This window comes from Calonectris borealis, chromosome 19 (genome assembly GCF_964195595.1).
Source record: "Calonectris borealis chromosome 19, bCalBor7.hap1.2, whole genome shotgun sequence".
Lineage (NCBI taxonomy): Eukaryota > Metazoa > Chordata > Aves > Procellariiformes > Procellariidae > Calonectris > Calonectris borealis.
The window spans coordinates 76,094-92,345 of NC_134330.1; the positions used below are offsets into that span (position 1 = coordinate 76,094).

General features: G+C 57.2%; 1 long non-coding RNA gene across 1 annotated transcript; it reads right to left on the reverse strand.

Annotated features, from left to right (window-relative positions):
* Window positions 1-1,392: 1,392 nt before the first annotated feature.
* LOC142090403 (uncharacterized) lies at window positions 1,393-9,818 on the reverse strand. The gene is made up of 8 exons (XR_012676522.1): window positions 9,089-9,818; window positions 7,008-7,071; window positions 6,460-6,520; window positions 5,070-6,354; window positions 4,529-4,594; window positions 3,545-3,671; window positions 1,987-2,154; window positions 1,393-1,900 (listed from the first exon to the last, which is right to left on the reverse strand). It is a non-coding gene; the product is annotated as an uncharacterized LOC142090403 (long non-coding RNA).
* Between the last annotated feature and the right edge of the window lie 6,434 nt (window positions 9,819-16,252).

Sequence of the window (16,252 nt, forward strand, 5' to 3'; positions counted from 1 at the left end):
GGAGAGGGGGGTGGGAGGGAACTTTGGATCCCCAGAACCACCCATAGACCCCCCAAAATCCCCCCAACCACCACCCCAAACCCTACCGCTGTCCCCCCCCAACCTGTCCCCCCAAAACAGCCCCCCACCCCCAAAACAGACCCCCAGCACCCCAAACCATCACCCCCACCTGCCCCGACCCACCAATCTCCCCCTCCTCTAACTGTGCACCCCCAAATCATCCCCATCCCCCAAAACTGCCCCAGTCCTCCCCAATTTCCCATATCCCCCTTGCTAAATCACCCCCATCTGCCCCCAAAACTGGCCCCCATCCCTCTACACCCTCCTATGCTCCCCCAAATGCTCCCCTGTCCCCCAAAACCCCCAAAACCATCTCACCCCCCCAAAACTTCCCATCTCCCCCTTCCCAAATCACCCCCCAAAACCATTGCTTGGGGACATAAAGTCCCCAAGACAAAACCATGGGGACATAAGTCCCCCAAACCCCCCCTCCAAAATTTTCTATCTCCCCCTTCCCAAATCATTCCCAAAGCCACCCAAAAGATGCCTCCCCCCCCCAAACCAGTCCACCTCCCCACCCCCAAACCAGCCCCCATCCCCCCCACCTTGCTTGCAAAGCGCAGGGAGGTGAAGGACTCGGTGAATTTCTCCTCCAGGGGAGCCCCAAACGAGGTGGTCCCTGGTGGCCCCCGCAAAGGCTCACACCAAACCAGGTGGCCCCAAAGCAACCGCCTCTGAAGACTCACCCCAAACCAGGAGCTCCTAATAGGTGGCCCCTAAAAGCTCTTCCATAAAGGGTGCCCCTGAACCAGTGGCCCCTAAAGGCCCACCCCAGACTAGTGTCCCCAAAGCAGTGACCTCTAAAGGCTCACCCCAAACCACAGCCTCTAAAGGGTGGCCCCCCATAAAGGGTCCCACACCCCCACTCGCAGGCACAGCACAGGTCCCGGGCAGTGTTGGAGCCCTGGATGCAGAGCTAGAAGATACCATGGCTGCAGGATGAGCCGTCGTTCAGGGCTGTCCAGGCCACCGAGTGGTTGGCGGGTGCCGTCTGCAGCAGCCCCAGCACCTTGCGGGGGGACACAGACGCCCCGTTACCCCCCAAAACCACCCACACAGGCAATCTGAGCTTTAAAGGGGGGAAATCAGGGTCCCCCTACCCCCTCCTCGGAGGCGACGGGGACGCAGCACAGGTTCGAGACATGCACCTCCTCGCTGGCCGAGCTGACCTGCCGGATCTCCAGCTTGGCCCTGCGCTTCAGCCAGCCGGCTAGCAGATCCCACAGAGATTTGTTGTAGATCTCCAGGAAGCTGGCGGTGAAAGCATACTGCCCGCCAGCATCACACCAAGCCCCAAAAAAACCAGAAATGCCCCCAAAATGGAGTTAACACTTTGGTTTTGGTTTGTTGGGTTTTTTTTTTTTTTAAACTCACTTTCCAGCCTTTTTCTGCCAGCTCCCAGGTGCCCTTGAAGACCTGCTGCACTACACACAGGGTCACACTCCTGGTTTCGGAATCCAAGACATTGTCTCGCTGCTTATGTCCCACATGAGACTTGGAGGGTGTAAAAGGAGGTTTTGGGGGGTCCCCAACTCTGTCCTCACCCCCCGGAACAAGTGGGAGCAGCTAAAACCCCCCGTTTATCCTAAAAAATCTCATTGAGCCCATCAGAGGGGGACTAAGGACAGGTGAGGGGTTCATTAGCAGCAGAGACACGCTCAGCCCCTCAAAATAGGGGTAAGCGACAGGGAGGCACCCCCAAAGCGACTCATCTCGCCTGCCTTGGAAAGCACCAGCACCTTGTTGTCCTTGGGGGGAAGTAGAGATGCTCCAGGCCCTTCTGCTGCTCCTCCTCCTCGGGCAGCACCGGCCACACATGACAGAAGACACAGATGTTGCCCTGAGGAAGGAGAGAAGCTGTTATTTTAGTGGTACAAGGAGGGAATTCAGATGGTTCTCTCCCACCCAAACCCCCCTGGGCTTCACCTTGAGCTCCTGGACAAGGTTATGGAGATGTCGCCACTCCATCTCCAGGCCACGGAGCTGTTCCTCCTGCTGCCCCAGCCGCTGCTCCTGGGCAGCTGCCTGCACCCACAGTTTGGCTGCCTATGCTGCCTGCCACTGCACTGTCTCCTCCGCCAGCTTCAGCTGTGCCTGCCAGGAGGGAAACAGCAGCAGTTGCAGCGGGGGAGGTAAAAAACATCCCCAGTGCAGGGGGAAACCAGCCCCGGATGTAGCGTGGGGCAAAAACTGAACCTGGGGGGGGGGAAATGAGCTCCTGTCATGGCAGGGGGAGAAAAGCAACCCCAACAGGGTGCAAAATCAGCCTTGATGGGGGAGAAAACCAGCCCTGGTTGAAGGGACACGGGCAAAAAACAGCCCTGGCAGGGTAGAAAACCCCAAACCCCCGGGGGGGCTCATGGGGGACCCCAAAAGTCAAGAGGGGATAGCAGCAGTACGGGCAGAAGAACATAGGGTGCGTCCCCAAAACTGGGAGGTCCCCAAAACCCCAGGGACCCCAAAAGCCAAGGGGAAGCAGTTGGGGAAGAGGAGCAAAAATGGGAAGGGAGGAATAAAATCAACGTGGCGAAGAGACGGGGGGAATCCTTGAAACTAGAGCAACACCAAAACCCCAGGGGGGTCCCCAAAACCCCAGCAGAGGTCGCTGAACCCTGAGGGAAACCAGAAAGCCAAAAAGAAGCAGTAGGATGGAGGAGTGGAAATGGGGCAGCATGAAGTATGAAATCAAGGGGGGAGGAAGTGGTCAGGGTCCCCCAAAACTGGGAGGGTGGGGTGGGGGGTTGGCAAAACCCCAGGGGTGTCCCCCAAAAACCTGGAGGGCATCACTGACCCATGGCGGGACCCCCAAAATTCAAGGGAAAGCAGGAGGCAGGAGCAGGAATGGGGCAGTAGGTGGTAAAATCAAGGAGGAGGGGAAATGGAGGGGTCCCCAAAATCCTGGGGATCAGGAGGGGATGCCAAAATCCAAGCAGAAGCAGTGGGAAGGACAAGTGAAAATGAGGCGGGAAGAATGAAATCCTTGGGGAATCCCCTAAAATCTGGGGGAGCTCAACATACCCCAGGGGCCCCGAAAATGCCCCCATCAGGACCCAAACAGTCTGGGGGGGGGCGGGGCCTTGAAACAGGTAACAGAGATTTAGGGGCCACTGGTGGGAAGGGGAGTATCCCTGGAAGTGAGGGGACCCCAAAATGGCCCTGGGGTGGCTCAAAATGGCGAGGGAAGAAGCTCCTGGGGAGGCCCTGAAATCGCTCCTGGGGGGCTGTGAAACCACCCGGGGGGTCCAAGCTTAGAGGGGAGCCAGAACCTGGCAGGGCTTAGACCCAGGAGGCGGGCTCTAGACCTGAAAGGGGTGTGGCTAGAGCCAGTCCCACTCCCAAAGCCAACTTGTGGGGAGGATCTCCGGGTCCTATTTAGGGTTGAGGGGGTAAAAATCTTAGGCGGGGGAGGGACTGGGGGGTATGGGGGAGGGACTGGGGGAACGCAGGCATTCGGGGGGGATGAGTGTGGGTGGGGGAGCAGTACCTTTTGTAGTAGGTATAAGTGCACCCACATGAGGTCCCAGATTTCCATACAACCTTCTGCCACTTCCAGACCGGTCCCAGGACAGGGCAGTCCTGCCAGCCCTCTGCCATGCTGCCCAGGGGAACTACTGCGGAGGGGATGAGCAGCTCCCCAAAACCCCCAAAAACACCTACTCCCGCCCACCCAAAGCTACTGCAAGGGATGCAGGCAGCGCCCGAAGCCACACCACCTGCCCGCAGGCCCACCCCGAGCACCCCAAGCCACGCCCCCACCTCGTAACCCCGCCCCAAACACCCAAAGTCACGCCCCCCCACCACAAGGACCCGTAGTCCCGCTCCACGCAGGTGGCGCTGAAGCCCTGCCCCCTTTCCCCACACCACACCCCCAAACTCTGCCAGGCATGCAGCCAGAGCAGCTCCTCGTCCCCACCAGTCCCCCACAAAATACTGCCCCTCCGCCACGCCAACACCCGCCAACTGCCCGCACCCACATGGATTCCCCCAGCCGCCCCTCCCCCTCCTAAACTGCCCCTCCCCTGCCCCGGTCACCAGTAAACTTCACCTCCCCCTCACTAACTACCCTCTCCCCCCCCACATCCACCCGCAAACTGCACCTTTCCCCTCATAAACACACACACACCCCCAACTGCCCCTTCCCTCACACACATGGACCCTTAAACAGCCCCCTCGCCCCTCGGACACCCCCAAACTGTCCCTCCCTCACACGAACACCCTCCACAAACTGCCCCTGACCCACAAAAACACCCCGCCCAGGGGCCTGCATCCTGCCCCAGGCCCACTCCCCGGCCCCCTAATGCACACAGCTCCCCCCGACCCCACTGCCCAGCCCCTCTAGGGCACACAGTCCTCACGCCCCCCAGCCCCACTCCCCAGATGCTCACAGCTCCTCCCCTGCCTGGAGCCCCCCAGTACCGCTCCCCGGGGCCTGCAGGACCGCCCCCTCCTCCCCGCCCCATTGAAATACCCTGCGCAGCCAATCACTTCGTGGGGCGGGGAGCGAGCAAGCGGCTGTGCGGCGTTAAGCTCCCTGCTGAGTTAAACCACAACAATCAGTTCCCTCTACACTGATTTCAGTGAATGCAGTTTCTGAGGCTTTAAACTGAAGTTAAAGTGAGGCCCAGCAGCGGTCCCCCCGGTCAACCTCCCCCCTAGTTTTACATGACATCATACGGTCTGGAATATCCCTTGGGTCAGTTGGGGTCAGTTGTCCCAACGGTGTCCCCTCCCAAACCCTCGTGCACCCCCAGCCTGCTCACTGGCAGGGCAGGGTGAGGAGCAGAACAGCCCCTGGCACTGTGCAAGCGCTGCTCAGCAGTAACTAACACAACCCTGCATCATCAACGTCCTTTTCAGCACAAATCCAGAACACAGGAGGAGGGAGAGTGGGGCGGGAGTGGGGTGCAGGGGAAAGGGGCATGCGTGGGTAGAAACATGCATGGGGGGAAATGCGTGGGGATGACCTACACCAGGGGCTCCACCCGGGACAATCCACACAGATAACTCACCTGGGACAATCCGCAACTGATAATCCGTTCTGGATAACTGACCCTCACTGGATAATCCACACCGGATAACACTGAGCAATGCCCCTCAAACCGCTGGTGTTTCACCCCAAATTGGGAGGTTTTTTGCTTTTCCACAGTATGAAAATTGGAGTTTTTTTCTTTTCCAAAATATTCAGCTTGGAGGTTTTTCGGCCCTTTTCCGCAACATAAAAATTGGTGATTTTTGCTTTTGGTTTTGTGCATGAAAATGGGGGTTTTTCTGCTTTCTGGCTGCACAAATCCAGGTGGATTTGGCTTTCCCGGGAGCTCCAAGTTGGGTATTTTTCCCCCAAAATTGTGATTAGTTTTTTGTCGTCCCCCCCACCCCCACCCCTGCAGATCCTGATTCAGGGGTTTGGGGGTATTTTTATGCCACAGCGGCAGGTCCCGCTCTGTGTGTGCACAGCCCCGCAGGGGAAAGTCCCTGTTGGGGGAACTGGCCCCAAATCAGGATGGGAAAAGGTGGTAAAGGCAAAGGGGAAAGGAGCAGCTTTTGAAAGCGCTTTTATATCTTCAACAGATACACAGCTATCATTTGACTACGGGTTTTGCGTGTGTTACATGACTAGGAGGGATGTCTGGCCAGCTGCGCCAAGACTGATGCTACCAAACTGCCGGGGAAACGCTCCATTGAAAGCGAGACAGAAATAAAGTACTTCAGAGCACTCTGTCAAAAGATTGGGGAAAAAAAACCCGTAACGTTCAGTTGCCTCTCTTTTTAAACATTTAGAACAACTACCTAACTGCTTAAGTACACCTAATAAATTATATGCTACAGCTATTTGGCAGTTGCAGTTTAAACAATGCAAGTCAGTTTGGAAATTATACAATTTTAACTTTCTTTTTTAAATTTCATTTATGATAGAAAAATCAGTGAGATAAGAGATCTCCCATATGGTTTTACTTTTTTTTGGGGGGGGGGGTGCACACAGTGGGGAATATCAAATCCCCAGTGCTGCAATACATAAGGCTACCAAAAAGGATTGGCAGATTTGCTAATGCTTTTGGCTGTACCCAAGCATGCGGAGGAACACATTTTTATATCTCAACTGTTACACCTGAGAACCAAAGATCAGCGATACATCAACTATTGGAAGATGCGCTGCGCTTAGGTCTTTGGAAGGAAATCGACTTACTACTTTTTTTTTCCCAGAGAGAGTGAAAAGTCTTGTTGCGGATGACTTCTACTGCCAAGTACATCATCTCTGAAGATCCATTCTGATGGGAAGTTCATAAAAGGCAACTCCTTTGAATAAGAAAGATTTCCATTTTGGAAAATCTCTTTCCAACTGAAGTCAAAATTACACACTGTAGGTTAAGGAAAAAGGACATTATAGAAGCAGTAACTCACCAAAAACACATCAGGACTCTCTGTCACTAGTTATGAGGGTGCTAACGCTTCTTGGGAAAGCCTGTAAAACACACCGAAGCAACGCCGTTTTGTCCATGTCTCTTCTTTGACCTTGATTGCTTTTAGCACAGATGCTAGTATCTCAGTAAGGTTTTTGAGTTCTACTGTAAGGTATTTTAAACACTTACTGACTGAAAAAGCATAAAGCTTTTATCATGAAAACAAAGTCTGTTTCTCCTGAACATCCGAACTCTAACAAACAGTTCCTTTCCTCTTCTAGTCCAACATTATTTTCACAGTACCCTTTAATAGTAAGCGCACAGAAACAGAAGACTGTGCTTTCAGGAAGAGAAAATAGACGGAGGAAAGCAAGCTTTGCATAGGCGTACCATGCTCCAGAACAGACCTTATTTATTTTTAGTATTTATGTTAAAATATTTCACATTAAAAAAACATATAGAAGGAGAGTTGCCACATTCTTCGTGTTAACTGTAAAGTCCATACTACAAGCACCTTAGGAAAAATACAGACCCATATCACAGACGTACCTTGTACTTGCAGACCACTATGGATCCTTTCCATCTGTCTCGTACTTTCACAGCAGTTGACATTCTGCTGAGAGGAAAGACAAAAAAAAAAAAAACCAATGTTTAGCACAAAGCTTCCTTTTCTGTGAAGACTACAACTGAGTGGAGGAAAAAGTATTTTGCATCATCTTTGGTACAGTTGTTGAGACAGGCCACTAGAGCTTCTGCATGTTTTAGACAACCGTGCCTTTTTTTTGGCTCATTGGCAGCTTTAGTTTTACTAGAACTCCCTTTCCTAGAGACATGCAGGTGACAGACACAGATACCTACATACATTTTCTCAAGCCTAAGTATAGCTGCAATTTCCTCACCCTAAACGTCCCAAGTTGAGTATTTTTGTTAAAGAGTACAGCAACCCATCTGTCCTTGTGAACTCGCCGCAAAAGAGGAATCCTTTTTTCCAGGCTGTTTCTCCAAACAGTCAAGATATTTTAAAACTGCTGTTGTGCCACCAAACCTGCTCAGGGTCCCTCCCAACCTTCGACCGTCATTAGATTTAACAGGCATACGCTCTATTCCGTCTTCCAATAGCAAAAATACATAACGCTCTCAGACCCCGAGCGCAACCCTACGGACGTCCACACACACCTCACTGTTTTGATGAGGAGCCACTGAGCACCCCTGCGAGCACAGTGGGAGCATGCGCAAGACCAGTGTCCTGGTTTCGGCTGGGATAGAGTTAATTTTCTTCCTGGTATCTGGTATAGCGCTGTGGTTTAGATTTAGTACAAGAAAAATGTGGATAACACGCTGGTGTTTTAGTTGTTGCTAAGTAGTGCTCATGCTAGTCAAGGACTTTTCAGCTTCTCATGCCCTGCCAGCGAGAAGCTGGGAGGGACCTTAGCCAGGACAGCTGACCCAAACCGGCCAAAGGGATATTCCATACCATACGACGTCACACTCAATATATAAGCTGGGGGAGTTGGCCGGGGGGCAGCGACCGCCGCTCGGGGACCGGCTGGGCATCAGTCGGCAGGCGGTGAGCAATTGCATTGTGCATCGCTTATTTTGTATATTCTTTTATCATTATGATTGTTTCCCCTTCCTTTTCTGTCCTATTAAACTGTCTTTACCTCACCCCACGAACTTCACTTTTTTTTCCGATTCTCTCCCCCACCCCACTTTGGGGGCAGGGGGAGTGAGCGAGCAGCTGTGTGGTGTTTAGTTGCCTGCCAGGTTAAACCACAACAATCGGTTTCACCTACGCTGATTTCAGCGAATGCAGCTTCTGAAGCTTTAAACTGAAAACCATATCTTGACACTTTGCCATGGCAGAAACTAGATCCGTAACTAGAACTCTACAAAAATGCAGTAACACAAATTGCAAACCCACAGCAGCAACAGCTTCAGAAATATTTCGACCGGGAACAAGGGAGAAAAACAATACAGTTTCATCTCACGCACAGGAAAGCAGCAGGCAGAGAAAAGGGTCAGCATTCGTAGCCCTTACAGAACGCAGGCATTCTCCTTCCATTCCTAAACCCGCCTCTTAGGTCGAAATATCACAACACTACTACGGCAATATCGAGAGCAGGGAACAACAGCCCTGCCACTGGATGTGCTACTGACTGATGCTATTTATGTAGCAGGACACCTAGACAGAGGGGCATGTTTTTCCACACACAACCCTGAACTTCCTGAAAATTTATGTTTACCAAAACTAGCCATTTGGAACACATTGCCAAACAATGATTGGCAAGAAAACTTTGATGTGTTTGACACACACAAATTTGGGGTAACTCGCTACTTGCTTCCTGTTGTTGTTGTTCCTCCTTCAGAAATTCTACTTGTAGCCAAGTTATTCGCTACCGGTTCAAGCATTTATCTTCCAGGTATTACCAGCACATTTACACAGGCAAGTAACTAAATTGCTCTTCTAAAACTACCCGAGTGAAAATTATAGCCATGGAAGAGGAGTGACAGAGAAGAAAAGGAGAGGTCAGGCAGCAAGAGAGCTCTGCAGGCTGCCACCAGTCAACATCGCACTCTTTAAAAAAAAAACCCACAAAAACCAACAACAAAACAAAACCTTGACATTGTACCTTTTTTTTCTTTTGGAGCTCGTCCCTGTCTCAGCATATTGTCTTGTCAGAGCGTGAAGTGCAGATGATCTGTATCCCAATGACATCTGCATGTGATGAATATGTGTTCAGAAATAGTCCAGATCTGTAAGACTGGTGTCATTTTTGTGGTTTTAAGAATCATAACTCCATTTTATTGACCGATACATTTGTGAGGAAACTAATTAACTTTTAAACGTAGCCTGTCCTTGGGGAGAAAAATGCGTTAGGGAGTGAAAAAAATTATGATTCAGAGCTCCCAACCATGATGGAGCAGTGGGGAAATTAATGAAAGTGAAGACTAACAGCAGCAACATTAAGCGACATTTGGCTTTAATTCTGATCACGTACTTAAGCAACTCTCCAAGTCTATACCTCGATCCTATGAATGACTAGCCCTTTTTTGGAAGGACAAACTTTTTTCCTTAAAAGTCCTAGACTGAAGACTCCACTGAACAGAATGTGGATTGGGCTACAGGACAACATGCCATCAACACACTAATGAAAAAAAATCAAGTAAAAATCAAGTTTAAATACCAGTTTCCATCGTGTTTCATTCATTACATTTCTAGTGGTACCTGGGTGCTCAAAAATTAACTATCCTGACACCACATATTACTAAAAATTGAGTTATGCATATAAAAATAAAAGGCTATTTCCAACCTGCTCATAAAATCAGTATGAACAAACAGAAGAGAAACACTTGACCCTAAAGAAGGTAACAGGCAGCTCTTAATTTATCTTAGATGAAAGTTCATTCTTTTACCTGAAAGGAAAACATTTGTAACCACCCAGAGACCGATTCAGGAACGAGGCATGCTCTGTTAACAGCAATTGTTCATCAGCTTTTCTGCACTGGCAGCAAATTTGTCGTTTCCCTGGGTTTGATGTGGAGTAGCTGCAGCATCCTTGAACTCGCCAATGTTTCTCCCCGCTCCCCCAGCCCCATACGTGCCATTACCTGAGCAGCAACCACACAGGATTTTCTTCATGTGACGCAGAAGGTGACACTGGGAAAAGAGGAGGCACAAAATTAACCTGTTTGTCACACCCAGCCAACGGTGAAAACCCAGGGAAGGATTCTGCAGTGCAGGGCCAGGCTGTGCACCCCGGGAGCTCCAGCCAGCCGGTTTCTCTCCCCTTTGCCAGGTACCAGGGAGACACCGCCGCCTCGTGCTGCCACCTGCCCCCCGGGAGACCCCCACCTCACTTCAGCCCTCGGGAAGGGGACCGGGAAAGACCCGTGGCATGGATTTAATCCCCAAGGGAAGAGGCCAGGCTCCCCACTGGCAGCAGGACAACTCGCCTCCCTACCGCTCAGAGCTCCTTGCTGGGGACAGCCCTGCCTGCGCCTGGCTGCTCTTCAGCCGTGCTGGGAGCACAGTCCAGTAAATAGACACTCCAGCGAATCGCAGCTGCTGCTCATTACAGCTGCAGGTAATTTTGCCTCTGGCTAAGGCATGCCCCAGACAGCAGACACCCCGTCTCGTTCCAGCTTCTGCTTGCTACGGTTCTGGCTAATTGAAGCGCCAGCTCTGCACCATTGATTTCAGCTCCTTCTCCTTACAAGCTCCAGCTATTTGCAACAGCCTGGGCTTTTGGCAAGGTCGTAAATCAATCGCTGTCAAAACTTGACTATTAGGATTAAATATCATAGTTGTACATTGTATAAATATTAATTAGTTTGTACAATTAATTAGTTAATAACTATTCTAAGCAGACGACAAGGAAGAGATGGACTCGAAGAGGGCGTGCGGGGTCTGAAAAGCAGAGACCACCGCAGACGTTGAGTTTGGCCTGGTGCATGTCGGCCTCCCGCACTTCAGGGTCCAGCAGGACCAGACCCCCACCCCCGGGGAGGGTCCACGCACCCTGCCCCCCCCTGCTTTCCCCTGCAGCCCCCAAAGCCCTCCCACCCCCCCGCACAAACGGCCAAACTGGCTTCTGCTTTGGGCCCCCAAACCAGCTCACTTAGCACCCATTTCTAAGACCAAAAACCCAGCTGCTGCGCCTGTTCTCAAGTCCCAAAGATGCCCCCGGGGATTGTGCTTGTGTGATGCTTCTGGCAGAAACAGGGCTGAAAGGTCTGATCCCCGTGCCGGGGGAGCAGAGGAGAGCTGGGTGGGACCAGCTTTTGCTCCTGGAACAACCCCACGTCCCCGCTCCAAGGTCTTCCCCTTGGGGCTCTAGGGTGTACCTGTCCCTCCCCTTAAAATGCTCCAGGAGTTTCGGGGGCAGAAGGCCGTTTCTATTCCCTCTCCCCAGCAGCTCCTCCCTTGACTCGGCCCGTGAAGCCCCCAGACTCCAGCACCTTGCTGGGCCGGGCGGTCTCCATTGCTTACAGGCTGCCCGTCTACCTGCAGGGAGGGCTGGGGGGTCCCCGTCCCCACGGGGCGACAGTGGGGACTCGCAGGGGGGGTCTGTTTGCACACAGACCCCCACGCCCCCCCGGCCCCACTGCGCGGCCCGCCTAGGGCACACAGCCCCCCCACCCCCACTCCCCAGATGCTCACACCCCCTGCCCCGCCTGGAGCCCCCCCAGCCCCCCTCCCCGGAGCCTGTAGGACCCCCCCACCTCCCCCCCGCCGCCACAGCCCCACTCCTCGGCTCCCCGGGCCCGCGGTCCCTCACACTCACGCTGCGCCGCCGCCTCGGTGCAGACCCCACCACGCGCTCCGTTGAAATACCCTCCGCAGCCAATCAGCTCGCGGTTCCACCGCACCGCCCGCGCGGGGCACGCCGGGAGTTGTAGTCCCCGCCCCGGAAGGGCCCATGCGCGCCACCCCTCGTCAGCGCGGCTGGCTGTACCGCGACACCCGTGCAATGGTGGTGATCGTGCAAGGACCCTGGTGCAACCCTTGTGCCCCCCATGCTCGCAGCCCCTCCCCAGCGTTTGCAAGCACCTCCCAGCCCCAGGATCCCCGGTGCTCACAGCACCCGACCACACCATTTTCCAGCCCCCTGGGAGCCCCAAGCCCCACTCTCAAGTCTCTCCAGGACTCACAGCCCCACGCCCCAGCTCCTTGGGGGACCGCAGCCCCCCTCCCCAGCCCCCCTAGGGCACACAACCCCACTCCCCAGCGCATCTAGGGCACACAGCCCCCCAAGCCCCACCCTCCGGTATGCACACCCCCCCCCAGCCCCACTCCCCGGCCCCCGCGCGATGCACAGCCCCACTCCTCGGCCCCCCCGGGGGTCCGCAGCCTCCCCCCAGCCCCATTCCCCAGATGCTCTCAGCCTCTCCCTGGCCTGGCGCTCCGCCAGTCCCCCTCCCCGGAGCCTGCAGGTCTCCCCTCAGCCCGCCGTGCCCACGGCTCCTCGCCGCCGCCGCCGCCGCCGCCGCCGCCGCCGCCGCCGCCGCCGCCGCCGCCGCCGCCGCCGCCGCCGCCGCCGCCGCCGCCGCCTGGGTGCAGACCCCGCCGCGCGCCCCGTTGAAATATCCTCCGCAGCCAATCAGCGCGCGGCTCCACCGGGCCCCCCGCGGGGGGCACGCCGGGAGTTGTAGTCCCCGCTCCGGAAGTACGCATGCGCGCGGCTCCACCGGGCCGCCTGCGGGGGGCACGCCGGGAGTTGTAGTCCCCGCTCCGGAAGTGCGCATGCGCACGGCACCTTGTGCCGTGCGGGTGGCTGCGCAGGGACCCCCGTGCAAGGGTGGTGATTGTGCAGGGACCCTTGCGCAACGGGGGGTCGGTGTGTGGAGACCCCCGTGCAATGTCGGGGGCAGTGCAGGAGGACCCTTATGCAATTTGTTGGTGTGCAGGGGACCCTCGTGCAATGGCGGGCAGGTGCACGGGGACCCTTGTGCGATGATGGTGACTGTGCAGGACCCTCGTGTGACAGTGGTAGTTGTGCAGGACCCCCGTGTGACAGTGGTGGTTATTTTTCTTGGCAGTACCCTTGGGTTCGGGAGCAAAACAGCCGGTGTCTGAAACCACTGGGGTGTTTTGACTGCTGCTGAGCAGCCTCGAGGCCGCCTCCGGTTCCCACATGGCTCCCATGGTGTGCGTGGACCCTCCTGCAACAGGTGCAGGTGTGCAAGGAGGGCGATCCGGGGTAGGGGTCCCTCTCTGGAGGCACCCAGCTCGAGCTGGCACCTAAGAACTAATCAAGGAGTAATGAGGAACCTTCTCTTGCACCTGACGTTAACCAGCGGGATCCCAGGGTCAGACCCTGTTACGGTGATTGGACCCTGGGGAGGTGGCAGAGAGTGCCCTGGACAGGTTGGGGGGGTTCCCTGGGGAGGAGGGGAGCTCCCACCCCCCCTGACTGTGGGCACTCCCCCCAAGGAGCAGAGCATGGTGCAAGACTTTAGGGGGGATGAGGGCCAGCGGGACACCGAGATGGCAGTGCTGGCTCTTCCCAGCGTCTCCCCATGCACCTGCCGTGCTGAGAGGAGGGGGTGTGTGTGTGTCTCAGGGCTGGGGGTGACCGTGGGGATGGGGGGGGGCCTCAGGATGGGGCAAGGGGGGAATCCTGGGGTCCGGGAGGGACCCTGGGAGTGGGGTAGGGGGACATTTGGGGACAGAGGTGTTTCTCGGGAGATTGGGGACACCATGTGGGGGCTTGAGACTGGGAGGGATGACCCTGGTGAGGTGGGGGGCACCCTGGGGAGAAGAGATCTCATCCCCCATACCTGCAGCCACCCCCAGAGGCAGCTGGGACCCTGACCCACTGGGGGACCAGGATGGGAACAATGGGGACTCACTCATGGATACTGCACAGGTAATAAAATAGTTCATGCTGCACCTTGTTGTAGGGCCTCTGGGGTGACGTGAGCGCCGAGTCCACACCACAGCCAGCCCTTCCCGGGGGTCCCCAGGCTGCCGGGCTCCTCTGGCCTCAGCCGGCGGGAGCTGTGTCCTCCCAGCTGCTGGCCACGCAATAGCAGCACCGACCCATGGCCACGCGGAGACAGGGCCGGGGGATGCCTGCGCTCCACCTGGGTCTGCAGGGCTCGGGCAGGGGGGACCCGGCATCCTGCAGCTCCGCTCCCACCCTGGGGACCCCAAACACCCCCGGGGCAGACGGTGTCCCCAGCGTGTCCACCTGACAGGGGTGGCCTGTGCCCCTGCACACCCATGTGCGTGTCGGGGGGCGGAGGGGGCGGGTCACTGATCCTGTCGCTGGTGGCAACGGGCGTGGGGGGAAGGTGACGGTGAGGGTCCCCACCAGTGGCCCGGAGCTTGTCACCGCTGGGGGGACAGGGGAGCCCCAAGCCCCATTCTCAAGTCCCACTAGGACCCACAGCCCCACTCCCCATCTCCTTGGGGCACCGCAGCCCCCCCCAGCCCCACTCCCCAGCCCCCCTAGGGCACATAGCCCCACTCCTCAGTGCATCTAGGGCACACAGCCCCCCAAGCCCCACTCCCCGGCCCCCACGGGACACACAGCCCCCGCCAGCCCCACTCCCTGGCCCCCCGGGACGCACAACCCGCCGCCGCCGCCGCCGCCACCGCCACGTGGGTGCAGACCCCGCCGCACGCTCCGTTGAAATATCCTCCGCAGCCAATCAGTGCGCGGCTCCACCGGGCCACCCGCGGGGGGCACGCCGGGAGTTGTAGTCCCCACTCCGGAAGTGCGCATGCGCACGGCACCTTGTGCCGTGCGGGTGGCTGCGCAGGGACCCCCGTGCAAGGGTGGTGATTGTGCAGGGACCCTTGCGCAACGGGGGGTCGGTGTGTGGAGACCCCCGTGCAATGTCGGGGGCAGTGCAGGAGGACCCTTATGCAATTTGTTGGTGTGCAGGGGACCCTCGTGCAATGGCAGGCAGGTGCACAGGGACCCTCGTGCGATGGTGGTGATTGTGTAGAACCCCACGTGATGGTTGTGGTTGTGCAGCGACCCTTATGCGACGCTGATCCTGTCGCTGGTGGCAACCGGCGTGGGGGGAAGGGTCCCCGCCAGTGAGGGTCCCCGCCAGTGGTCTGGAGCTTGTCACCGCTGGGGGGACAGGGGACAAGCAGGGCCAGCACCAAGGAGCGATGGCAGCACAGCCCACTCTCCGGGAGTCCCCGCCTCCTGTCCCCAGGGGTCCCCTCCATCCCCGTGTTTTACTGGGGGAACACCGGGTCCAACGATCAGCCGCAGGGATAGGGGACGGGGAGCTGCCCCAGGGATGGGGACAGCACCAGGACACGCTGACACTCTCGGGGGTGCTGGCATGTGGGGGCGGGGGGCACCCTAACTGTTGCCGCCCGCGATGACGAATGCACCGGGATGAGGGATGCACCGGGATGGGGACCGCGCATGGACGGGCCAGAGCCGGCACGCGAGCGCCGGGCCGCAGAACCACGCTTCGGCTTCGGGGCGGCAGCAGCGAAGGCGGCGGCGGCGGCGCTGCTGCGCACCTGTGCGGTGCCGGCGCTGCAGTACCGCGATTCGGCCACGGGGCGGCAGCAGCGAGCAGCCGCCGGGCGGCGCGTGCTCGGGGGCGGCACCGGCGCTGCAGCTCCGCGCTTTGCGCGCCCAGCGCCCGCCGGCACCGCGCACGTGGGGCGGCAGCGGCGTTTCCTTACCGGGACGAAGCAACGAACGCGGCGGCATCACCCCGCAGGCACCACAGTACGGCACTGCCGTTACCGGCGGACGGCAGCGCGGTGAAGGGTGGCCCCACCGCACATGCGCGGCTCAAGGGCTGCAGTACCGAATTTCGGTCGCGTGGCGGCAGAAGCGAGTAAAGAGAAGAGCCCCATCGCGCATGCGCGGCTCCCGAGCTGCAGTACCGAATTTCGGTCGCCCGGTGGCAGGAGTGAGCAAAGAGAAGCGCCCCACCGCGCATGCGCGGCTCCCGAGCTGCAGTACCGAATTTCGGTCGCCCGGTGGCAGCAGCGAGAGCGGATAGAGCGCCCCACCGCGCATGCGCGGTTCCCGAGCTGCAGTATCGAATTTCCGTCGCGTGGCGGCAGCAGCGAGCGCGGACAGAGCGCCCCACCGCGCATGCGCGGTTCCCGACCTGCAGTACCGAATTTCGGTCGCGTGGTGGCAGAAGCGAGCACGGACAGAGCGCCCCACCGCGCATGCGCGGCTCCCGAGCTGCAGTACCGAATTTCGGTCGCGTGGTGGCAGCAGCGAGAGCGGAGAAAGCGCCCAACTGCGCATGCGCGGCTCCCGAGCTGCAGTACAGAATTTCGGTCGCGTGGTGGCAGA